The 23,675-nt window shown below is 47.0% G+C and overlaps 1 long non-coding RNA gene across 2 annotated transcripts; it reads right to left on the bottom strand.

Annotated features, from left to right (window-relative positions):
• Positions 1-203: 203 nt before the first annotated feature.
• Positions 204-10,499, bottom strand: LOC133044721 (uncharacterized). 2 transcript variants are annotated; one of them, XR_009690040.1, is made up of 3 exons: positions 10,300-10,499; positions 5,626-5,762; positions 204-3,184 (listed from the first exon to the last, which is right to left on the bottom strand). It is a non-coding gene; the product is annotated as an uncharacterized LOC133044721 (long non-coding RNA). The 2 variants fall into 2 exon arrangements; XR_009690041.1 differs by having other exon boundaries at positions 204-3,181.
• Positions 10,500-23,675: the final 13,176 nt, after the last annotated feature.

Raw genomic sequence — 23,675 nt, 5'->3', positions numbered from 1 at the left:
ATGCTCCGCAAAGTGCTGAGGTGGCTAAAGAATTAGCCTGCTGTCCCCGCATCTCTCCCCCTCCTTAGAGGAGCCGGAGGCCCCTGGCAGTGAAGGGGAAGCAAGGGTTTTTACTTGGGGGGGGGGGGGGGCCGAGGAGGGGGTCACTTCTGAGCTCAAGACTCCATCCTGTCACTCACAAGCTAGAGCTATGTAGTTCAGTCCCCAGTCTGTGAAAGCGGGCTGAAGGCTGAGACCAGCCCCTCCCTGCCCCGCACCCACCTGCAAATCAGGAGTCTTCAGGAAGTGAGCAAGAGGAACTCACTGCAGGCCCTCTCACCAGACATCTTACAGAAAGACACCTGAGGACAGTGTACAAGTTTGTTTCTTGCAACACTATTTACAGTGACAATAAAAGGAAATAATCTATACATTCTATCAGGGAATGGCAGAAGAAATTACAGTGCATTCAACTATGAAATCCATACTATAAGCGATTATGCAGTTATTATAAAGAACAGGTTAGAGCCACATATAATTTCCAATAAAATGATTAAAATAAAATTGTTATGTATTGGAAACAAGCAAACTACATATTTGGAAAAATATATTTTATCTCTAAAATGCAGTTCTCATTTTTTTTTTTTTACAGGCAGTTTTTTTTTTTTTTTATTAGTTGGAGGCTAATTACTTCACAACATTTCAGTGGGTTTTGTCATACATTGATATGAATCAGCCATAGAGTTACACGTATTCCCCATCCCGATCCCCCCTCCCACCTCCCTCTCCACCCAATCCCTCTGGGTCTTCCCAGTGCACCAGGCCCGAGCACTTGTCTCATGCATCCCACCTGCAACTTTACTATATTCATTGATTAGCTCTAGTAATTTTCTGGAAGAGTCTTTAGGGTTTTCTATGTAGAGGATCATGTCATCTGCAAACAGCGAGAATTTCACTTCTTCTTTTCCTATCTGGATTCCTTTTACTTCTTTTTCTGCTCTGATTGCTGTGGCCAAAACTTCCAACACTATGTTGAATAGTAGTGGTGAGAGTGGGCACCCTTGTCTATAATAAATGTGGGGAAAGGTTTGTATATTTTATATATTTGTATATTTGTTTTTATATGTTTGTATATTTGTATATTTTACATGTCAATCAAGACAGACATGAAAGAATATATATCCAACTTCAGGGGCCTGGAGTTTATGTGAAAGCTTAAGTGTTGCTCAGTCCGTCTGACTCTGCCATCCCATGAACTGTAGCCCACCAGGCTCTTCTGTGGTTGCCAGAGAGGAGGCAGGGTTGCCATTCCCTTCTCCAGTGGATCTTCCCAACCCAGGGATTGAACCAGGGTCTCCTACATTGCAGGTGGATTCTTTACCATCTGAGCCACCAAGAAGTCCTAGAGTTTATAGGGCGGTGGGGGGGCAGCAGGGGGGAGAAGCAGAATATATACATACTCTCATAAGTATATGTGTGTGTGTGTGTGTGTGTGTGTGTGTGTGTGTGTGTGTGTATGTATCTTTGCACTGATTGATATGTTGTAAGCAAGTATTTTCAAGTTTAAAAATCAATATAGAATGGTTAATAAAAATAAATGTCAAAAGCTCATTGCCATCCCTTTAATAATCATTCACTCTTTCTTTCACAACCATAGATCTGCTGATATTTGGGTTTGAGACCACATTTCTCTGCCTTCCTGTAGCCGGGTGACTGCTGACCAGTGGAGAGTGATGAATGGATGAGTGTGGTTTCTCAGGCAAGATCCCTTAAGGGGGGGGGGGGGGGGTCATGTCTCTCCTTCCCCCACCCGCCATTGCCCCCCCTACTCCTCTTCCTCCATCCTGCCCTGGGGACATGGACAAGACAACAGAAGCTCACCTTGGACCTTGAGGCTCAAAACCACAACCTCTGGACAGCTGAGCTGGTGGCCTGGAGCCCTCACACTGCCCTCAAGGGCCTTCCTTCAGGCTTTGCCATCAAAAGGAAAGAAACTTTGGTTGTGTTCAAGTTACTGTTATCTGGAGTCTTTCACATGCAACCAAATAAATCTCCTTCATGTAAGACACAGAAAAATTAGGTTTCTTCTTGGTTATGAGAGTCTGCTGCGATGCCACACACAGGGCCACACGAGAACAGGATGTGTCCTACAGGTGGGAGAGAAACCTGAAGCCCAGAGCTGCTCAGATGCCTAACTGAGGGTCACACTGCAAGGCGGGCACAGCAGGTCCGGGATGCCAGAGCTGACTTCTGGACTGGAACCCAGCCCTGAGCGGTGCTGAACTCTGCCCTGGCTGCAGGACCTCGATGACAGAGAGGCCTGGGGGCCACAGCGATGCCTGCAAGAGAGGCAGGTTTGCGCTGAGCAGGCTGCCAGCCTCCCAGGGGCATCTAGGTTGGACTGACACCCTCTCTGGCCTCCTTTCCCTCTCTTCTCTGGGCAGACCTAAGCATTTCACCAGCAGTTCAGCACGATGAGCTCTGAAGTAGTTTCCTGGAAGGAAAGGCAGTCCTGGGGCAAGTTTTACAAAACCCAAGGTTTTGCTCCTTCATGTCAGGCCCCTGGGGTGCCATTCTGGCTGCCGGGGTTGAGGCCTGGACCCTCCACCAGGGGAAAGTACTGCCTTGGACTTTGGAGGGAAAAGCATTGCTCTCTCCTCCACAGCAGCCTTCTGGGGTGCTTTCCATCAGCTCTGCAGTTTCTGGAGTGACAGTGGAAGAAGGGAGAGGAAACACAGGCCCAGAATCCAGAATCCACATGCTTGTCTGTCTTCACCAAGTAATGTTGTTGTTCAGTCACCAAGTCATGTCCAACTTTTTGCAGCCCCATGGACTGTAGCATACCAGGCTCCTCTGTCCTTCACTGTATCCCAGAGTTGCTCAAATTAATGTCCATTGAGTCACTGATGATATCTAACCATCTCATCCTCTGCCAGCCCCTTTTCCTTTTGCTTTCAATCTTTTCCAGCATCAGGGTCTTTTCCAGTGAGTCAGCTCTTCACATCAAGTGACCAAAATACTGGAGCGTCAGCATCAGTCCTTCCAATGAATATTCAGGGTTGATTTCTTTTAGGATTGACTGGTTTAATCTCCTTTGCTGTCCAAGAGACCCTCAAGTGTCTTCTCCAGCACAACAATTCAAAAGCATCAATTCTTTGGCGCTCAGCCTTCTTTATGGTCCAACTCTCACACCTGTACATGGCTACTGGAAAAAAAACCACAGCTTTGACCTTTGTCAGCAAAGTGATATCTCTGCTCTTTATCAAATAATATGCTGTCATCAAGTAATGCAACCACATAATTCCAATTACCAATTTCCTGATGTGGGTTTTGCATCAAACTTTCAAAAAATTTGATAAACCAATGCCATTTGCTGCCCCAGTATCCCACATCCTACGTAAACTGCTGACTGTTCTTTGAGGACTTTCCAGATAGAGGAAGACAAAACATTAAATCCCACCAGGGCAGGCAGCCCAGCGGAGCTGTGGGACAAGTGCTGTTCCCATGGCTTCAGCTGACAAACACGATCATGACCTTCCTTTTCCTGTCACCTGAGTGCTTCAGATATGTCATTTGAGCAGAGTAAAAATTTGATCATTTGCATCCAGCTCACTTGTTGTTTGTGACTTCTAAACAGGGGCTGCGCTGTTTACCATTGCACTATCTCTGTCTCTCAAAACACGAATTGATAATATAAAGAAGACTGTGATAATGTTAATCTTTTTCAAACTAAAATCTTCAAGCTATCACTTTAATATCAGCAATTAATATGCTAATTACAAGGTTTACTTCCCTAATCATAAAAGCATATCTAACAAGAATACATTAACCACTGCATCTTCTTTTAACTGCTTGACAGTGACAAGATAGAACTTATTTTAAAAACTTTATTAATATTTGCTTTTATCACTAATTTGAGACAAGTCTCTTTTCCTCTCATAGCCCCAAGTTAATGGAATTAATACTATATCCCAGTAACATCACCCCTAGAGATTCCATTGAAAAACTGGGTCTGAGTGTGTATGTACTATGTCCCACTCTACAAGGAACAGCCATCCTGGGCTCCACCTATCAATACAGTCTGTCTTTCTATGTGCTCACACACTAGAATTTTAGGTAGGTCAGTTCACATGAGAAATCCAATACCAGGCAAACATGGTCCATCACAACCCATCTGTTCAGGGCTCCTGGGTTCCCAAGTAAAGTCAGAAAGAACCATTAGACTCCTCTAAGGACACTCAGCTACTGTTTATCAGCTGAACCCAGACTTCATTCATTTTCCATGTTTCATGACAAATTACTCCAAACTTAATGGCTTAAAACAATATTTAGTATTGTTTTATTGCATTTATTATCTCAGACTTTCCATATCTAGGAGTCTCGACTGAGTTTTCTGCTTGGGATATCACAAGGCTGCATCATCATCTGGAGGCTCGGCTGGGGAAAAATCTGTTTCCAGGTTCATTCAGGTTCTCAGCAGAGTTCATTTCCTGTGGCTATACTGAAGGCCCAGCTCCATGCTGGCTGGGGACACCCCAGTGTCCTAGAGTTTTTTTCACAGTTCCTTGACATACAATCTTCTCCAACATGGCTTCATCTTTCATTGAGCTCATAAGGAGGGTCTCTAGTACCCCATTTGCTAAGAGAGTCTTATGTAATGTAATCTAATCATAACAGTGATGTTCCATTACCTTTATCATAGTCTATCATACAGATAGAAGCACAGGTCCAGCTCACCCTCAAGGAGGGATTATACGAGGTTATGGACAACAGAAGGCAGGGGTTAAAGCAGCCACTCTTAAGTCTCTCCACCATACAGCCTTTGGCATTTTCCCCATCCCCATTTCTCTGTGACCTGCTCTGGCCCATAAGATGTGAAAGCTGTGACCAAGTGCCAGTTCCCAACCTAGGCCTTTGGTGGCCTTGGTCCTCTCTGTCTCTCAGAAACTTGCTAGGTTACCAGGAAAGCAAGCCCAGGTTAGCCTGCTGGAACATGAGAAATGTGTGGAGCAGGTAAGTCCTCCAAACAAGTGCAAAGACCCCGAAACTCAAGGATGTTTGATGTGTGTGATGATTAGACAGAAATCAGACTGAGGGGGGAGTGGTAAGAAATGAGGCTGGAGAAGCTGCCAGGAACCTGGAAAGCCATGATGAGGACTTCAAGTTTTATTCTAACTGTATGACAGCAACGAGGGAACAAATGAGTAAACAAACAAATGAACACAGGAGTGAATTGTCGATCAGGGAGAAGTGTGCATGGTTTCTAACAGGTGACACCAGCAGCCACTGCTATGGGAAGTTTGTCTGGGATTAGGAAATCAAAGAAGAGTACATCCCATACTTCTCTTTAACAGACTCAGCTCACAATAATAGAGCCCTGGGTGCCATGTAACCTGATTGCTTTCTTTCCTGGCTCAGTGGACATCTGATCAGATTAGCTCTGAAACTGATTATTAATTTTATTATTACACATTGTGTCCCCAGTGACAGATTTATAAGTATTTTATGTGTTTGTCTACTGAATACTATAGAAAATTTAACAAGGAGCTACAAATCAAAATTTCAATAATAATGGACTTTGTGTTTGCCCATATATTTACCTTTTTCTGCAGGCTTCCCAGGTGGCACTAGTGGTAAAGAACCTACCTGCCAATGCAGGAGACGCAAGAGATGCTGGTTTTCTCTCTGGGTCAGGAAGATCCCCTGGAGGAGGGCATGGCAACCCACTCCAGTATTCTTGCCTGGAGCATCGCCACAGACAGAGGAGCCTGGTGGCCTACAATCTATAGGGTTACAAAGGATACAACTGAAGTTAGCACATGCACACACATCACTTTGCATTACTATCTAAAGTCCTTTCATTTCAACTTGAAGGACTCCCTTTAGAATTTCTGGTAGAGTAGGTCAAATGGTAATGAACTCCTCTAGCTTTTTGTTTATCAGAGAAAGTCTTAATTTCTCCCTCATTTCTGAAGCACAGTTTAGCAAGATATAGAATTCTTGGTTGACAGTTTTTCTTTCAGCATTTTAAATTAAATCACTGCCCACTGGCCTCCATGACTTCTGATAATAATTCAGCTAATAATCTACTGAGGATCCCTTGTACATGCTGAGGTACTTTTCTCTTGCTATTTTTAAGATTCTGTGTCTTTGACTGTTGACAGCTTGATTACATATATGTCTCAGTATGGATCTCTCTGAGTTCATCCTACTTGGAGTTTATGGAGCTTCTTGAATCATGTCCTTCCCCAAATTTGAGAAGTTTTCAGCCACCATTGCTCCATATAATCATTCTGTCTCGTTCTGTCTCTTCTGAAATGCCCATAAGGTATAAGTTGTTCCACTTAATGGCATTCCACAAATCCCTGTGGTCTGTTCATTTTTATTCATTCCTTTTCCCTGCTTCTCAGAGTCTGTACTTTTAATAGTTCTATCTACAAGTTCACTGATTTTCTTTCTCTTCTTGTTCTAATTTGTTGCTGAACCCCCTCTAGTGAATTTTTATATAAATTATTGTACTTATCAGCTCAAAACTTCCTTTTTATAATTTCTGTTAATATTCTCATTTTGTTCACACATTGATTTCCTAATTTCATTTTGTTCTTTATCCTTCCCTAGCTCTTTGAAAATACTTGAGAGATTTACTTTAAAGTCTTTGTCTAATGATTTTGATATCTGACTTTCTTCAGGGACAGCTTCTGTCAATTAACTTTGTTCCTCTGAATGGGCCATCTGTTCCTGACTCTTTCTATGCCTTGCAATTTTGTTGTTGTTATTGAAAATTGTGCATTTGGCTATTATAATGTAGTAACTCTGGAAATCAGATTCTACTTCTTCCTCCTTCCTCAAGGTTTGCTAGTCTTCTCTGTCCTTTCTCCTTCTTTCTCTCTCTCACCCCTCCCTCTCTTTCTTTGATGCTGTTAAAGGCTACAACAGTACATTTGTTTGAGACTGTTCCAAAATATTTTTGCAAAGATTATATGCCTTGTCATGCTTAATCACTGTGAATATTCTATTTCTTTAGCTTGTGTTCAATTAGTGTTTTGGCAGAGATTTCCTGAAATGCCAAGAGCTGAAACAGATACAAAACAAACAAACAAATATGCCAAAAGACAACTCCAAAATGAGAGAACAGCCAGCTTTCCTAGTCTTTGCAGATTGGCTCTGCCCTAGGGACACCTCACCACTTATCTAGGCTTTCTCTGAGCCTAGGGATAAGCCCTAAGTGAATGCCTCTTTTCAGAATTTATCTGAGCATGCATCTTCACTGTATATGCATGTGTTTCTAAATTCTCCTGTATACATGGCTACTTTTGAAGGTCCTAATCTCCAAAAGCATCTAACCTCAGCTTCCTCTCCTCACAGTGGGAGTATGGAAAAACCTTGGCCTGATGCAGCAGTGTAATTACTGAGACCCTCACCAGTGGTGAGCCAAAAGGGAATACTTTTTGGCAATATCTCCGGCACATGAGAGGTACAGAGCAAACAGTAATTAAAGGATGGTGGTGTCGGCAGCCATCACTGACCATCATTTGAGGCACAGAAGAGAGAAAATGACAGGCTCGGGGCAGTTGGTTACTAACCCTAAGCAAACTGTGAGAGACAGAGGCTTCCTTGGCAATTTTGAATAAACAAAAATATTTCCTGGAGCCAAAAGGTAGACCAAGCTGAGAACCAAACTCAAGACTTTTAGAAAAGTGAATCTCTTCCATCAAAGTCAGCACCTGATACAGACTGAGAGGGACTGAGAGACTGAAACAGGGGAAATGGGTATTTCTGGGTGGGTGCATACGAGAACCTTGAAACTCCAAAAGGAAATGAGCCCACTGGGGTGAACAAGGGGTTTACAAAGGGAACATGGCCTGGAAACAAAATATGGGGGTTTGCAGCATCCAAGTGATGGGCTGGCCAAGGCCACTAGGGCAGGATTGCCAGAGAGGTGGGAAGAAATCCAGGAGGGAAGCTAAAGAAAAACATGTTGGTAGACGGGTTGTGAAGAGGTTAAACAGGCCTCAGGTATGGTGAGGACCACAAAGTGTCTTGGGGCCCCAATAACATGGGGGGCCCACTCCAGGGAGGTGGATGTTAGCGGGCAGTGACTAAGAAACTCAGAGCAGAGAGTAAGGCAGACTGGTGGGTATGTACCAGGGGGAGACAGGAGAAAGCTGACAGCTGCAGACAGACACTGGGAAAGGTTCATCAGTTTGTTCTTAAGATGCAAAGACCCCCAACATTTTCAGTTAGTGGGATGTAGGACCGGTCTGACTTCCCATCATTCCAGGGAGGGAATTTCCAAGAAATGGGATAAGCTACACTTTGAGTACAAGTCCTGCTCTACTATTCACTCTCCTGGCAGATGATTTTGCATCTCCAGGCCACGTTTCTATAATAGCTGGCTTCAAAGTTCTGTTGAGATGAAGTCAGAAATGCATGTGAAGTCCCTGGACCAATAATCATAGTGATTTCCGGATATGAAAAGCGAAAGAGATGACTGAATGAAAAGACACTCCCAAGTTTTTTTATCCGAAGAGTCTGGGAAATAGCAGCGTGTGGATGGCTGAATCAGGGAAATCCTGGCAGGAAGAGTTTTGGAGAAAGAAGGATGACAAGGTAGGTTTCTGCAGGCCAGTGCCTGGGTCATGGCAGGACATCAAAAGTGGAAACACTTACACATATGTGGCATGCAGGACCAGATGTGGGAGAGGATTCAGGAATGGGGAAAGAGTGCTGGCTCCCCCAGCCCAGAGGTGAGCGCTGGGTGAGTCAACAGGGGCTTGTGTAATGCTTGGCAGAGTCACACAAGAACACCCACAACTGCCCTGCGTTTAGCCATGACTTTGTGTCAGGCCCTTTACTCGCCATATCTTCAGCCCTCCTGATTAATCTGCATTTTACAGTTGAGCAAATGGAGGCTCAGAGAGGTCACCCAGCTAATAAATGACACAGTCCACGATCCAACAGCCACTCTGGCTCCCAAACATGCATTCTTTCCACTACCTCACACGGCTCCAGAGGATGGAGTCTTAGGGAAGAACTATGTTTAGGAGATGAAAGAAAACAGTGCATTGGATGCAAGGATGGGACAAGGATGTGATGTTAGGGAGGCCAGTGAAGGATGGTTTCAAGATGGTGGAGGCGGAGAATAGCGCCAGATGCTGCAAAGAGAGGAGGGAGTATAAGAACTGGAAATCTACTGGATTTGGTGAGTAGAAGGTTCTGAGGAATTGTGAATGGTTGTGGAGGGACAGAAGTGGGTGGGGGGCTCCCTGTGTCAGTAGAAACAAAGATGCTTCACAGAAAGGTTCTGGCCCCCATCCTCCTGAAAATGAAAGTTGCTCAGTCGTGTCTGACTTTTTGCAACCCCATGGACTATAAAGTCCATGGAACTCTCCAGGCCAGAACACTGGAGTGGGTAGCCTTTCCCTTCTCCAGGGGATCTTCCCAACCCAGGGATCAAACTCAGGTCTCCCGCATCGCAGGCAGATTCTTTACCAGCTAAGCCACAAGGGAAGACCCAAAATACTGGAGTGGGTAGCCTATCCCTTCTCCAGGGGAGCTTCCTGACCCAGGAATCAATCCGGGGTCTCCTGCATTACAGGCGGATTCTTTACCAACTGAGCTATCAGAGAAGCCCACTCTCCTAGGTCCCCACAACAGTGCTAGTGGAGAAACACCTACGGAGGGCAGCTTCACCAGTGTCTGCTGGTCACCGCACATGTCTGATCAGCGAATCAAAGCCAAGCCCTTGTTCTCACAGCTCACAACTCAACTAGGCACACTAGCTTTCAAACATGACAACAAGAGAACACACACCAAAGGGAGTACATGTCTGCCCCAAGATTCCTCCCACTACCCTGAATGCTGTCAACTTCTGGACAGTCAAGACCCAAGCTCCCCTCCGACAAGCTGGGCCAGCATCTGTGTGCTGCAAAGGCAGCAGAAGCCATGAAGGCATGCTGGCCGCACAGTATGTGCAGCTGGGGAAGAAAACAGGTCCAGAACTGAACTCTAGGTAGCACCAGCCTGGAGGGGACTAGCAGAAGAAAGCAGGATCCCTAAAGGACACCGAGGAGGAGGAGTCAGAGAGGAAGGAGGGCAGACAAAATGCTCAATCTTTTTTTTTTTTTTTTAAGATTTTTGTTTTTGATGTGGACCCCTCTAGCACCTGATTCCCTCCCCACCCCACCCCCGACCCCCAATTTCCTCTTTCTGGTGTCAGTTTCTAAAATCCACAGGCCAGTGTCATCCATACTAGCAAAGCAAGGCTCTGGACTCTTCCCTCCCTGCCTCCTCCACTTCCACCTCCCTGCCTCCTCTCACCTGCCACAGTTCAGGAGAGGACGAGCAGAATTCCTGTGCTGGACCAGCCCCAGGGCTGGGTGTCCCGCCAGGAAAGCCGTTAGCTGCCACCGTGCCTGAAATGCCAAAGTTATCATCAATTCCTTCAGTGAAGAGCTATTCTCCCCTGTCTTAAAATATAAACATGTTTGGAAAAGTAACTAGCGTATTTTGTCTCTGAATCTAATGAGACCTCTTTCATGTGTTTTGGAGAATCAGATACCTTGGAAGCCGGGGGCAGCATGGAGCTGGCACCAAGAGATGGTTTAGGGAACTTAAAGGGAAGGGGAAGGGGCTGATGAAATCTTAACCCATTTTGCAATTGTGTCCTGGATTAACCTCATGCCTTGGCTTGGGTTCAGAGTAAGGAGCAATTATTCATTCGTCACTGACGCTGTGGGTGCTCTGGCTACAGAGCGGTCTTTCTCAGAATTTACCTGTGGTCTTTACCTGTGGTCTTTCTCAGAATTTACCTGTGGACATTTTCCACGTAACAACAGGGCGGGGGCTGGGGGGGTGGAAATCAGCCAATCTGGAGAGCTGATGCCTTGCAGAAACAAAAGGGGGTCAATTCTGAGGTTGGTCCTGGGTGGTCTCCCAGAGGATCCCCAAGGGGATCAGCCCCACAGCCCACAGGAGTAACCCATTCACTAGTGCACCTGACTGCTACCCCTTCAGAGTGCTTCCTGGATATATGTGCTTAGTCACTCAGTCGTGTCTGACTCTTTGCAACCCCAAGGACTGTAACCCACCAGGCTCCTTTGTCCATGGGGATTCTCCAGGCAAGAATACTAGAGTGGGTTGCCATGCCCTCCTCTAGGGTATCTTCCCAACCCAGGGATCGAACCCAGGTCTCCCACATTGCAGGCAGTTTCTTTACCCTCAGAGCCACCAGGGAAGCCCGCTTCCTTGACAGCCTCTAGAAAAAATCTATTCACACCCAAACTCGTTTCAGATCTTGATTTGGGGAGAATACAAACTGTATAATAAATCTTTCCCTGATTCCTTCTTTACACGTTTCTGAACTGAAAAAACATATAAACTTTTTAAATGGCTGATAGAGCTTTAAATACTTTTAAAAGCAGCTGTAAAAGATGTCAATGGCCTCAGACAGGTAGAACTGAATTCCACAGCCAACCTGCCTGTCCTCCCACAAGAGCTGTTGGTCTCACCTGCTAGGAAACTGAGACAGACCCATTGAACGGAAGCGCCCCCCTCAGCCTGTGCTGTCACTGGGCGGCGGCCCTTCTAAGTGAGTCAGCGGACCCGGACCCGAAGGCCAGCGGAAAGCAGCGCATCACATCACGTGTCCTGCGTGTGTGGCCCCATCTGACTTCCAGGGAATGCATGCAGCCCTGAATCCAGGCTTGGGGTCCCCTGTCAAGCTCGGTCGCGGTCCCCACCTCTCCACTCCCTGCAGACCGCCCCATTACCCCGCCTCCCTGGAACCGCAGCTGGCACTCAGCAGGTCCCTCTCCAATTTGCCGCACTTTTGAGAGTTCGTTATTTCCAGGGAAAGAGCTCGTAGCCATGGCGATGCGAGCTTCCCAACCCTGGGACCCCGCCCCAGAGGCAGAATCCTTCCCCCACCCCGCGGTGGAGAGGGTTGTAGGCTCTAGGGGCGGGGGCTTGGGAGGAGGGGCTGGGACATCAATGAAGGCCCCAGGTAAAGGGACAGGGGAGGAAGGTGTTCTTACAAGCCCCTTGGCTACTTTGCCCTTCCCAACCCCCCTCGGGGTCTGGGGCAAACGCCATCTCTGTTTCTGGAACGTTCGGGTGGGGCCGCCGGACGCTTTGCTTTCCTCTCAACGTCTTCCAGGAACCGTGGGGCGTCTGTAGAAGTTTCTGGAAGGCGGCGCTCAGGAATGAAGGTTTAACCTCTCAGGTTCCTGCAGCCCAGACTGAAAATTTGGGAGGGGTGAGAGGTGGGAAGAAAGGGGTAAGCGACCGGAGCGCTTGCACTGGTGGGTGGCGGGGTCACAGGGCCTAGAGTGGCTGGGGACAAGGGCGGAGTTGCCTGGGGTCCCGGGGAGACCTGGCCGGGAGACGCCGTGGCCACGCCCACCAGGAGGCTGGGAGGCGGGGAGGCGGGGAGGCGGTGGTCTCTTGCGCCGCTTACTGGGGCCCCGCCCTCTGTCTCAGGCCACGCCCACTCCCCACCACCACCTCTGCAGGGCTCCCGGGGACCGCCCCTCCTCTGGCAGCACCGACTCTGGACTCACGGACCTCAGAGTCCAGAGGAACAGTGTCTCCTGTTACTCACCGCAGGTGGCTGCCCAGGGGAGAGCTCCAGGCGCATCATCACCGACTGGCTTGGAAAGCCTTTCATCTCTGCTCCAGCAGCAGCAGCTCTTTGATTATTAATAATTGTGTCTCCTCTCTTTTCAGCCTCCAACTATCACCTCGCTGTAAATCCCTGGGTGCCTGCTGGCTCGACCTGGGGCTCCCCCTTCCCTCCCCCTCCTGCTGCCTCCCTATCCCTCGAGTCTCAGGGACTTGAGGTCGAAATGAACCTTAGACTTTTTTCCCAAGAGGTTTTTTTTTTCTCCTCCTCTCCAGGCTCTCTCTGCACCCAGCCACTCCAACACCTGGCGTTTTCCTTCAACTGCACCCTTCAAGTCCACAGACACACAGGCCTCGGGCCTTCGCCTCCATCACCGGCCCAGTGAGAAGGCAGCTTGCCCAAGAGGCCAGAGCACAGATGCCTCCCCACCCCACCCCACAGCTGCCCACTCAGCCCAGAGAGAAAAGCCGCGCCCAGCGCAGGCCCGTGTGCAAACAGTGCTTTAGACAACCCCAGGCATCGTATTTCATGAGTGAGCCAAATGTAGAAAGGATTAGCTGTTTCAGCCAGTAAGCCCACATCTGTAGTTACATTCTAACAGGGATAAAATTACCCTGGTTATTAATCCTTCTGCTTTAGGGTATAAGCTGATCACCAGCTGGGGTCAGGAAAAAAATCCTGCCCCAGCTCCTGCCAGTCTCCCCCCGACCTCCATCCTCAGTTGCCTCATCTCCTGTGGTGTACCAGTGCAGTTTCTGTCTGCAAACCAAGTTCAAGGCCACCAACAGAAGCACCTCTGGGATAGGAGAACTCCAGTCTGTTCTGGAGACGACAGCCATTCAGTCACGTGAGTTTGTACTGAGAATCTACTTCAGTTTCTACTGTGGCACAGAGACAATTCCTGCACAGCCCTTGTCCTTTTCGTGCCAACCAGAGTTGAAGTGGGCAGTCAGAAACTGTGCCTGGTTTCTGGGCTTTCCTGCCCTGAGGTGCCCCAGGTGTATCAGGTGGCCTGGGGGAAGCATGGTGGTACTTCCAAGCCTGTTGCCAACAAGGAAGGGAGCCATTCCCTCTCGTCTCTGCTGATGGGGTGTCTCCCTCCTGTGAGCAGCTAGAGAGGCCAGAGTAGCTGTGTTTCCTTCTCTGATCCATTCTCTTTGGACCTCATAACTGCAGGCACTGGAGACTTGCAGAAGTCTCCATTTCCCTAGGTGGGACCAACAGGAGAGACACAGGTTGAGAACCAGGACTTAGCCTTTACAGATCATTAGGAATGACAACCCACAAAGAAGTGACATCCCTGCAAGGCTGAGTAAAGGCTGACCACATGATCTAGCATCATAGGGACCTGTCAGTAATGAAAAGAAGTGCCATGGATAATCACTTGGGACTTTCCTGAGTATGGCTTTCCCAGATGGCACAGTGTTAAAGATTCTACCTGCTAATGCAGGAGACACAAGAGACATGGGTTTGATCCCTCGGTCGGGAAGATCCCCTGGAGAAGGAACTGGCTACCCACTCCAGTATTCTTGCCTGGGAAAATCTCAAGGACAGAGGAGCTTCACAGGGTACAGTCCATATCACACACATTCCTGACCAAAACAGACTGGATTCACCTAACCTGAGGTCATCTATGCTGGGAAGGGCCATGAACAGGATACCACTCAGACAGGACAGTGTCAGCTTCTCCCTGATGAGGTCCCTGTGTCCCCTTCTGTGGACCCATCTCCACCGACCTCAGCCCTCTGCCCCCGCCCCAGGCTCCTGTGCCCCCTCTACCTGAAGCAGCTGTATTTCCTCTCTCCAGTGCTAGATCAGCCCAACTGTCTATTTTTACTGGTGCCAGGTCCAGGGTTAAGAGATAATAGACTGTCATCAGTAATATTCATCTGGTGAATAAATCTGGGCTGACCCCATCACATACTTACACTTACTACCCTTGACTGCCTCTCCACATTGCTCTGTTGTCCCACGGACTTGTTAAGTTCATACTTTAGCATGCCAAACCTTCTGCAGTCCAAACCTCCATCCACCTCCCTCCCATATTCTTGGCAGAGGCTCTAACTTCCCTGAGAACAAAAAACAAAGACAAAACAAACCTGAGATGTGACCCTGTCAGAGACTTCCTAAACTCCCCTCCACCTCTGAACTAACACAGATGCCAAGACACCCCTCTTCAGTGGGGCAGGTGCTCACCTACAGCTGCCTCCGCATAGCCTCACACAATCTGTTGAGCCCAGTTTGGCTCCTACAGATTCAAGATGGACCAGGGAGAAACTTTCCCTAGAATTTTGGGTTTGGGGCCAAGAAAGTCAGTACAGTCCCGCTCCTTTGGCTGCAGCCTCAGTCCCGTTTTCCCCCCCAACACTGAAGACGCTGAGGACCTGCAGCGGCTGAGAGGAGGGGGAAGCAGAGCAGACCAGACAGCTATGGAGGGGGATGCAGAGGGGACCCGACAGCTATGGAGGGAGAGTCTGGAACATTCCGGAAGCTCCTGAGGCTCAGCCATGCTTCTTTTCTTTTTTTTTAAAAAACTTAAATGATTCAAATTGGTTTCTCTTAAACAGACTCAGAGAGTAAGAAAACACATTTATGGTTCCCAAAGGGGAAAGGCTGGGGGAGGGGTGTAAGTTAGGAGGTTGGGACCGACATATACACACTGCTGTTGTTCAGTCGCTAAGTCGTGACCTACTTTTCTCGACCCTGTGGGCTGCAGCACACCAGGCTTCCCTATTCCTCACCATCTCCCAGACTTTGCCCAAGTTCATGTCCATTGAACTGGTGATGGCATCCAACCATCTCATCCTCTGATACACACTACAATATATAAAATAATCATAGTCAACAAGGACCTACTATACAGCACAGGGAATTCTACTCGATATTCTGTAATAAGCTATATGGAAAAGACTCCGAAAAAGAATATATATATATATATATATAACTAAATCACCTGGCTGTACACTTGAAATTAACAACACTGTACATCAATTATACTCTAATATGAAATTAAAACTTTTTAAAATAAAATTTTGGCTTTTCTCACTTACAACCAAAGGCCTCTTATATGATACATTATAACATCAATATTGACCTTCTTCTCAAAAGGAAAGGTCCCCCTCCCCTGCCTCTGGCTAACTCCTTCTCAACACAGTCACCACCCTGGCCATCCTTGTTTTACCATTTGCATCACTTGAATCTTCGGTCATTTTAGTTATGAGGGTGCTCGTCTCCCTATTCCCAAACTAAATAGACAAAAGGCTCCTCAAGCTTCTGTCCCCTTCCCCTCTACTCTTGCCAGTTACATTTTCTCACCTCCTGCTTTGCACCAAACCCACAGTGCACTCGAGCTCCCTTTTCCCCCAGGAGCACTGCAAACCACGTGCACTTGCTCATCTTTGTGCTGCTGCTCTGTAGACCTGGCATCAGCAACCATCTTGCCTTGAATCGCACACTTCTCTCGAGGCTATTCCTCTTGGTTCTTCTTGCTCTAACACAGAGAAACTTGATCTGTAGAAGTCGTACCCGGATCTAAAGGTACTAAGGATCTAAAGCTCTAGTCTTTTCCAACCTTCCTCTCACCCCATACAAATGCAGCTGGCCTCTGCCTGCTCTCCTAGTACCCTGGGAAGTGAGGCTGACCCACTGCATGAAATAACTGGAGCTGAGGGACTTCTCTCTGCTGGTGCAGTGGTTAAGAATCCGCCTTCCAATGCAGGGGCTATGGGTCTGATCCCTAGTTAGCTAACTGAGACTCCACATGCCGTGGGGCTACTAAGCCCAAGAGCCATAACTAGAGAGAAGCCTGCACGCAGGAACATAAAAGATCCCTCATGACACAACTAAGAACTGACGAAGCCATAAACAAATAAATAAATAAAAAGAAATAATTGGAATTGAGGTGGTAACAGGTGAGCTATTTCATTATTTTGATAACTCTCAAACATGGATTATAGTGGAAGGGTTTGGTGGGGAGCAGGCACGTGGTAGAAGGAAAAGTAGAGAGATATTATTGAGGATCTAAGCATTTCTACAATATGTAAGGTTTTATTTTTCCTTTCACATTAACCAGTGCTTGATGGTGCGTTTCAATGTATCACACCATGGGTACCACATGATCACCAACCTTTAGTTCAATGTTTCCTAAATGAAATGTATTCTCAGTGTTTCAGAGAATTTCCACTTCTAAAGTGAGTCTCTTTCCTCCTCATGTTAGGAAGGACTGACCCAGGGAAGAAGCATCTTTGAAATGTGAAGGTGGTTTCTATTCCTTACAGCACCAGACGGAAATGAAAACCTGAGTCCTGCCCTCAAACACTCATAGGTTCATTAGATAAACAATACAAGAACACTTGAAAAGTTAATTATAAGCTTGAAGCAAGAATGTGGAACGTGTCACAAGTAGTATATTATTAAGTGATGCAGACAACACTTTCCACGGGAGATCAGAGGCGGGGGAGCTTTCTTTGTGTATGAATAACCAATGGAAGCCTCCTTGGTTGGGGGACAGGTTGGTGGTGCTGCTGGTCTGTGAGTTGAAGTTGAACGGGAGTCTTAGATGAAAAGTAAGAATTATGAAGGGAAAGAGAGAGAAAGATGCGTGGTGCAAAGGAAGCTCAAGAGCCTTCAAGGTCCTGAGCTCGGGGTAGGATCTGGCTAACAGTGAATGCGGGGTCCTGGTGGGGACAGCAGACATGCTTGCTTACCTTCCATCACACTACACACATACCTAGGCCATCGATACAGCCAGGATGCCAACCATTTTTGTTTAAGCATTTCTCATTTGATATTTCAAAACAGCATCAAAAAGACATTATGGGGAAAACTGGAACAGAATTGGATTTCCTTACCCTTGTGTTATAGTTTTTAGTAATGCTATATATTCACCTTCTTTGGAGGGTGGAGGTGGATACCACCAGTGGTGAGGCCTTCCAGAGATCTAATATTAGCAGCCTCTCAGAAGAAAATTAAGTTGGGACCGTGTTTTAGAAGACCTGGATTCCCAGTGAGGCAGCCAGACTCCACATGTCTTGATGTGCAGAGGGTCCAAGCACAATGACTTTTTCAAATTCTCTGCATCCCTGAGCTACTCACTGAACCAGATCCAGGATTTCAGATCCTTTGTTGCACAGTGCGTGTTTTCAGGGCTACAACGCGTGAGAGGTTTCTTCATGGCAGTGATCACGCATCTTCGTTTCATTGCCAGGTTGCTTGGCATCGGTTCAAAGACAGGACGTCCCCTTGAATGCAAAGCCATTCTTGTTGAGTATTCCCTAAAACCACCAAGGAGGTTTATTGCTTGCATTAACTTGATGGTCTGGAACATCTGGAAACAACTGTTAAACTACCGTCTCATCCCTCCGCGTTAGTCAGACCCTACTTTGTAGATGTCACCTGTCTCTACCCTGCGCTTGGGACAGTGAAGATCTGCTCATAAGAGGCTGTCAGTCCCCTACACGCAAACAAGTTCTATTCTGAGAGCACATTCCTAAGTCCAGTTTGTTCATAAGTCCAACAAACCTAGCCTGGGCATTCCACTGACACAGTCAGCTATATAGCCCTGAACTATAATAGGTTTATCATACTTTGTACACAAATAATACATTGAAAACATGAAAATATTTTTAATCTTACAGTACAGTACCTTGAAAAGTACGTTGTACAGTATAACAGCTGAATCCAGGAGTTGGCATCGAGTGAACAGTCAAGAAGAGTTACTGACTGCAGGAGGGAGAGGAGGTGGGAGATGGTAGACAGGAAGGGTCATCAGCAGTAGGAGACGGAGGGCGAGATGCAATTTCACTAATGCCTGAGGTTGATGGAATTGGTTACCAGATGCATGTCTGTATCTTCGAAAAGTTTGAAACTTGAAGGTTTGTGTGTAGAGAACTTACTGTATTGTGAAATGAGTGGCTGAATGAACAAATGAATGGTTAAGGAGGACTTGTGCTAAGACAAAGTATCCCAAAATTGGAACTGAGAGGGAGGGTGGGATAGATTTCCTAGGTCTCTTCCAACTCCAAGAACTCTCCTTAGACTGGGGAAGGGCTCCGGGAGGTCATTCATTCCTCTAGTAGATCTCAAGAAAGACTCATCCTCAGTCCCTTCCCCAGAGATCTAGAAAGATTCCACTGCCTTTCTCCAAGCCTCAGGGAAGAAAGTTCTTTCTAGTGGCCAACTCAGCTCCCTCAGACTGCATTGAATAGATTCTGCCTGTCTTGTTCTTTGATGGAACAGCTCTTCTTAGAGTCAGGGTGAAACGATTGCTAAGGCCAGCCTGGGATAAAAGTCTTGGTGGGAGGAGGAGAGGCCATTACAGAAACATGGTTCAAGAGGATGAGGAGCTGAAGGAGGCAGACAGGAGCCTCAGGGATTCACTCAGAAGGAGTAATTACAGCGAGCAGCACAGGTCTCCAGCCAGCATCTCTGCTTAGGCATGGCCCTGAACCAAGGGGGACTGCTTCAATTATCTGGGCATCTTGATGGATGGGCCCTGCACACGCTCCAGGGAAGAGGGGAGGAAACGAGCCATAGATTAATCACTCAGGCCATCACTGGACAGAGGGCGTTTAGTTAAGCCTGTGGGAGCCAGAGGGACAACTGGTCCACAAAGGCAGAGAAGGAAACTGAAAGTCATCAGGCCAGGCTGGGGAAAACAGGGTCAAGTGAATGCGGAGACCCATCTTTTTCAGGCTGATTTGCACAGAGGTAGTAACAGTGAAGTCACATTGGTAGGAGTGGACGGTGGGGTTCAGGTCTGAGAGGCCCCCGGTCTTACAGGTGGCTGGGGCTTTAAAGAGAACTTCAGACCAGAGAAGGTGAGTTTCACAGTCATGAGGAGGGGGATGTTTCTGTCCCCCAGAAACTGCGGTGAGGAAACGAGATGAGAAGTAGTGAAAGAAGCCTCCTGAAGGGGCCACTGCCAGCCCTTCCTAGGAGTTCAACAATTCTCACGAGTGGAATCTCAGTCCTTCTCTGCCCCTGGATTATTGTGTAGGGGTATGCGTGTGTGTGTGTGTGTGTGTGTGTGTGTGTGTAATTTCCTGTTTTGGGGGCTTTGCTGTGAGGCAAGCAGAATCTTACTCCTCCAACTAGGGATCAAACCTATGCCCCTGCACTGGGAGCATGGAGTCTTAAGCATTGGACTGCCGAGGGTCTGTGTTTAAATAAGGAGAATTCTTTTTCCTTGACAAATGTTTGTGTATGTCCAGCATTTAACAGATGCTATTTCATAAATGTCTGTTGAATGAGTGAATGATAACAGCTAACATTCATGGCTCAACACAACATTGAAGGCAGGAGGAGAAGAGGACGACAGAGGATGAGATAGTTGGATGGCACCACCCACGCGATGGACATGAGTTTGAGTAAGCTCCAGGAGTTGGTGATGGACAGGGAAGCCTGGCATGCTGCAGCCCATGGGGTTGCAAAGAGTCAGACATGACTGAGCAGCTGAACTGAAATGAACTGAACATTCATTGCACTTCTCCTGCCTCTCGGAGCTTTACAGGAATGATTTCATTTAATCCACCTAATCATTATATGACTTTTTTTTTTTTTTGGTCCCTCTTTTATGGATGAAAAGAAAAAAGGAAGAAAAAAAAAAAAACTGAGGCTCAAATAAGTGAAGTGACTTGTGCAGCTACTAAGGGACATGTGTGTGCAGTAGAAAGAAAGAAGGGCCAGAAAGAAGAAAGGAAAGAGACAGGCACGGAAGGAGGAGATCTTAAAAAGAGGCTGTAAGAGGCTCAGAGAATTTCTTTTGAAAATCATCTGACTCAACAGAAACGTGCCTGGCACAAGGATCCACTTGCATTCCTCTTTACCACCTGGTGTGGAGTTCTGTGAAGAGTCGTGAAAATCAGGCCAGCCTCACATGGCACTGAAAGAAAATAAATGACAGGGCAGGATTTTAAATGAACATTGAAAACACACTAGAGCAAATCTAGCGCTTCAAGCTGCTGACTTGGGAGCCTTTGGCCACAGTGTGAAGACAACGGGATGGACAGATTCTGGGTATTCGTTGTCCAGGTTGCTGACTATGGAGAACTGATCCTGTGACCAACAGGTTTTATTCAGAAGATCAGCAACCAAAACCTTTGAGGGACTGGAGGGCAGCATGAATAGGAAAATAAATGACCTCACAGAAGGGCACACCAATTGTCCTGCCTTAACTTCAGGGAAGAGAGACACAGTTTTGGCTCTGAGTTCCCTAGCAGCCCAAGTAATAAGTGAAACTGTCAGTTACAGAAGCCATGGTGCTCACAGGACAAAAACAAACCCATGGTTTAGAAAAAGCAAGGCTCTGATACTGAAACCTCAGGGTTTTTGTTTTTTTAATAATTCTTCAAATTCTACGGTGCTTAAAAATTTTCAGAAGTTTCACACACATGATTTTATATAATCTCATAATAACCCCTCCTTTTTAATCCTCTGCCCCTATAATGCCTCTCCCCTGCTTTCCTCTCCCCACTGGAGACTACTAGTTTCTTCTCCATTACCTGTGAGTCTGCTTTTTTGTTTTATTCATTACTTTGTTGTATTTATAAGATTCCACATGTGAGATCATATGGTATTTATCTTTCTCTGTCTGAGTCATCACTTATCATAATACCCTCCAAGTCCATCCATGTTGCTGCAAAGGGCATTATTCCATTCTTTTTTTTTTTTTTATAATGTTCCACTGGATATATGTACTATATCTTCTTTATCCACTGATCTGTTGATGATCACTTAGGTTGCTTTCATATCTTGGCTGCTATTGTAAATAGTGCTGCAGTGAAAACTGGGTACATTTGGGGGTGGGGGTCGGGGAGTTACATATCCAACATATCCAGGAGTGGAATTTCTGGGTCATATGGTAATTTTTAATTTTTTGAGAAATCTCCATACTGTTTTCCATAGTGACTGTGCCAATTTACATTCTCACTAACAGTGTACAAGGGTTCCCTTTTCTCCACACCTTTGCCAATATTTGTTACTTGATGAGGGCTTCCCTGGTGGCTCAGCAGTAAAGAATCCACCTGCAATGCAGGAGCCAGAGGAGATAGGGGTTCAATCCCTGGTGTTGGAAGATCCCCTGAAGGAGGGTATGGCAACCCGCTCCAGTATTCCTGCCTGGAGAATCCCATGGACAGAGGAGCCTGGAGGGCTACAGTCCTTGGGGATGCAAAGAGTCAGACAAAACTGAAGCAACTTGGCATGCACACATTTTTTGATGATGGCCATTCTGTCAGGTGTGAGGTGGTATCTCACTGGGAAACCTCAGAGAATTTTGTCTTGCCAACATCCTCAATAGCATCTCATAATGTTACAACCAGTAGATTTCATGTTTATGTCTTTGGTCTCCATGCTGAACAGTTCAGATCTGCAGTAGCAGCCACAGCAACATCCTCTGAAGGCAGGAACCCAAAGGCATCCTGAGATCCCACTGGAACAGAAAGGGCCTTTATTGCTATGACCGTTCCTGCCACTTGCTCCAATTCCTTCCTCTCATTCCCCAGAATGAGAGGAGCCGTAGTGGGCATCAAAACGCCACCCAGAGAGGTCTTGTTCCCAATGGGCTGAGTCACCTGGCCCTGCCCAGGGACAAGAAAGATCCAGTCACCTGGGAGAAAGCCCTGAGCAGACCAAAGAAAAACCCAGGGAGAGAACAGACAGAAAATGGCAACACTCTTCAAAGGTGTTAGAAGGTGCAAACCAAAGAAAAGCAGCCTCCACAAGGGGCTGTCCGCCCCATCTCCTTTCTGAAAGATGCCGGGAGGAGACAGGCAATCCCTCAGAACTGGTCCAAGGTCACATTTCAGCTCACATGTTCATGGCTGCTGTGTGCAGACCTACAGATGCTGAAGATCAGATTTCGACTCTGGTTCATTTCAACTCTGGTTCAATTAAGACGGGCTGAACCTTTTGTATGTGCCCAAGATTTCTGGGTGAGCCACATGGAGCAGCTCAGTTTATCCACTCTGACAGCCCCAAAGTGGGTGGTTTTATTTTTCACATTTTCAGGTTAGGAAACTGAGGCTCCAAGAGGGACAGAGCTGAGAAACACATCTTTGGGGCTGTATCCACAGCTGGGGATCATATGTGCTGCTGGGGATTGTGTCCGCTGTCAGGGATCATATCCACTGTCAGGGATCGCATTCACGGAATTCCTGCTGTTGTGGGTCTGGAACAGAGTCACCAAGTCTCTCCATTTCCCAGGCTGGTGAAGACTGGTTTGCCTGTGAGCCCTTTTTGCATCACTCTCCCAATTCAAACAAAGACCTGGCAAGCCACAAACAGAGCTCCCCTACCACCTCCCCAAAACTAGACCACTCGACCATGAAAATGTCCTCGATGACCATGCTGAAGGAAGTGGCTGTTGCCCTCACATCCCCTCTGCCCTCCTTCCCTCCAGCCCAGGTATTTGTGAAGAATTCAGTGTCCCGTCCCTCGGGCACGAGGGGTTCAAAAATGAGGTAACACAGTCTCTGTGTTCAAGAGCTCACGCTTCATTGAGGAGAAAAGCAGTTGGGGTTCCCATGGTGGCAGGAAGGGTGAGCTCAGAGATGTGTGGGGGGCACGGCACCAGGGTAGGGGAAGACAAACAGAAGGTCTCCCCTGCCTGAGACAACACAATGGTCTGTAACGACCCTCCCAGGAGGGGGCTGGGCTTGCACTGACTCACTCTATTTGGATGGCCTAGGGATGAAAGATGGTGGCTCCCGTCTGGTGCTGGACTCATGCAAGAAACATGAAGCTTGTGGTTCATGGCTCCCAGAGACCAGTTCAATCAAGCATGTATTTTTTGCAGCTGCAGTGCAGTACTGCTTGGAGCAGTGTAAAAACAGAAGTCACTTAAAAGTCCGACACAACATGTGGACTGTTATCCATTGTACTTCCATTTCCTGGAATGTTAATCTGTCATTCTAAGTGATCCCTGTTAAGACTACTCATCTAAAATTCTTCTGACAAAATGTTAAGTTAGAAAAGGAGCGCACAAAACTGTATTGAGAATAAAACTTCTATAATCACCTCCTCCCCTTATCCAAGGAGGATACATCCCAAGACTCCAGTGGATGCCTGGAATAGT

The sequence above is a fragment of the Dama dama genome, chromosome 23 (genome assembly GCF_033118175.1).
Source record: "Dama dama isolate Ldn47 chromosome 23, ASM3311817v1, whole genome shotgun sequence".
Classification (NCBI taxonomy): Eukaryota; Metazoa; Chordata; class Mammalia; order Artiodactyla; family Cervidae; genus Dama; species Dama dama.
The sequence above is the reverse complement of the archived record's forward strand: the minus strand, read 5'-3'. Positions and strand labels throughout refer to the sequence as shown.